Source organism: Schistocerca cancellata, chromosome 10 (genome assembly GCF_023864275.1).
Source record: "Schistocerca cancellata isolate TAMUIC-IGC-003103 chromosome 10, iqSchCanc2.1, whole genome shotgun sequence".
NCBI classification, from domain to species: Eukaryota; Metazoa; Arthropoda; class Insecta; order Orthoptera; family Acrididae; genus Schistocerca; species Schistocerca cancellata.
In genome coordinates, this window is record NC_064635.1 from 220,956,064 (window position 1) to 220,958,547 (window position 2,484).

Below are 2,484 nucleotides of genomic sequence, written 5' to 3' on the forward strand. Positions count from 1 at the left end.
ATCTTTGAGTCGATCCTTTGGCCACCTTTGGTGGAACCAAAGAGATGAAATTTACCAGAGCTTTGAGCGCCTGAAATGTAGCTGGCCAATAGGGTAGTAAGGTGCTCCCCCACTTCAGCAGAGGTGGAGAGGACCTCGAAAACGGCCATGTTTTAGGCACTCTGCCGCTGGATCCTGTGCTGTTAACACCTGTTTTAGTTGTGCTACGTAATGACGAAAGAATGGAGGCATGGTATGCATGTGGAATATTTAAGAGTAGTTTGAAATAATAATTTCTCTATTTCTGGAACTTTTGTGGGGAGAATTAAATGTCAGGCAGGTAATATTAATGGGATTGTAGTAATCTTCGGAAGTGACCAACGGTCACAAAGAAACCACGTGTAGCAATAAGTTGAAATACTTCCGTGTGCTTAAGCTAAGCTGAATTACTAGCGTGTGTACAATAAGTTGAAATATTTAAGAAATAGCGTGTGTACCATAAGTTGAAATATTTAAGAAATGGCGTGTGCAGGACTTGGAATTAGAGGCGAGTACTTCCACGTGGTGAGTACTGTGTGAGTCTCAATCTGTGTATGAGACAAAGGATAAAGAGAAGTACTCGTCCATGGCATCAGTTCGCGTGTGTGATGAATACATTAATACTACATTGCGTGTGACGCTAGATTCAAACTCTGAGAGAGAAGTAAGGTGAGTCGGCCGTCTATCCAGCAACGCCACATGGCTTGCATTGCACAGGAAGACGTGCATTTATCTCCAGAGTTCACAGTAGGAAAGTAGAATTACAAAGTGGGGCAGTGTCGTGTGAAACTGGGATCAATATTAATTGAAGTGGGAAAGCTGAAAGTGATAATGTTGTAACCATTCTCTGTGTAGTATTTCATATTGTTGTGTAGTGTATGTCATGTAATTAGGGTATGTGTGGTTTCCATGGGTGTGTAGCGAAGTAGTTTCAAAAGATTAGTGGGTTATGCTTGTTCCTTCTGTACCGCTCGGTCTGGAGGAAAGTTTCGTGATGATGATTGTGAGAGTCGAAGTGTGAGGTATAATAAAAGAGCCACCATCCTATCCAGAAAGTGCACTGTAGCGTTAAATAAATTACGAGACCGTAATATAGAGATTCACTAATGTAAAGCCATGCCCACTGGGCGGAATTTCTCATATGTTATTGTTGTAGGTTGTAGAATTTGTGTGTTTAGGTTAGAGAATTTATCGGAATAAATCAGATAGTGAAAAGAAAGAGATTGGTAGACTATTCCTTCAAATTGTATGTTGTCATAATGTCCCGAATTTATAATGTGTGCGCCATTCATATTCAGTGGGATGGCCCCGTGTTAATAAAAGCCGTCAAATAAAAGACAAAAAGAAAATGTGGTACGGCCAGTGCGTAGTGTACAGTCAGAGTTCTGTAAATCACTGATGGTCAGATATGCGTTTCCGTTGCGTAGTAATCATATAGGAGGATAACTTGTAACTTAAGTGTGAGTACTAGAGCTAATATTACTCGATAACTAAGAATGAAACCACTCGCTTGGCAGACCACTCATCTTGCAGGCCTGACTGCTTGATGCCACAGTATGAGCAAGGCATGTGGGTGCCTCTCATAATTTCGACCCTGCCAGGATATTTTTTTGCAGGATTTTTTTTTCAGGATATTTTTTTTGCAGGATATTTTTTTTCCAGGATATTTTGCTGTTAGGGTATGCTGTTAAGATTTTTTTTTTGATGGAATGTATGGTGATAGCGCTAAGAAGTAATTTTTTTTGCTGTTTGCGATTTCTTTCTGGATTGGTGAGGATCTTTTATTTTTTATGTAATTAATTGCTATATCGTCCTAGGCTGGAAGATCGTGGTATAATTTTTTTTGCGTAATGTCCGTAGTAACTAGGTCGCAGTCGAAAAGTGTAGCCACCATGGAGAATAGCGATTCTGGTGTGGACGTAGCAGTGCAGCAGGAAGTAGCTGTTGACCATGGGTTAATGAGCGGGGACGGCAAGCACTCAGAAGGGGCTGAATTGTTCAGTGGACCGCTGCAAGGTGATCCTTTGAGCGGTGGGCTTTGTTCACAATCGGGGGCTTTTCCCGACGACGCGGGCGAGCCGGGACTAGGTCAGGTATGCAGTGAAAGTGAAGCTACCCTTGGCGAGGCTACGGTTTCCCAGGCGAACGAGGTGAGCGCACCGAAAGTAGCAAATGACGATGTGCTACTGCAGTTTTTACAGAGGATGGATAGAGATAATAAGGAAAGATTGGAAGCGATGAAGAAAGATAATAAGGAAAGATTGGAAGCGATGAATAAAGATAATAAGGAAAGATTCGAAGCGATGAATAGAGACAATAAGGAGAGAGATAGTGAGAATAAGGAAAGATTTGAAGCAACTAAGGAAAGATTGGAGGCAATGGATAAGGGGAATAAAGAGGCAATGAGGAAGCTACACACAGTTATCGATGAGCGTCTGTCCGCAGTTAATAATCGGTTAGATGAGG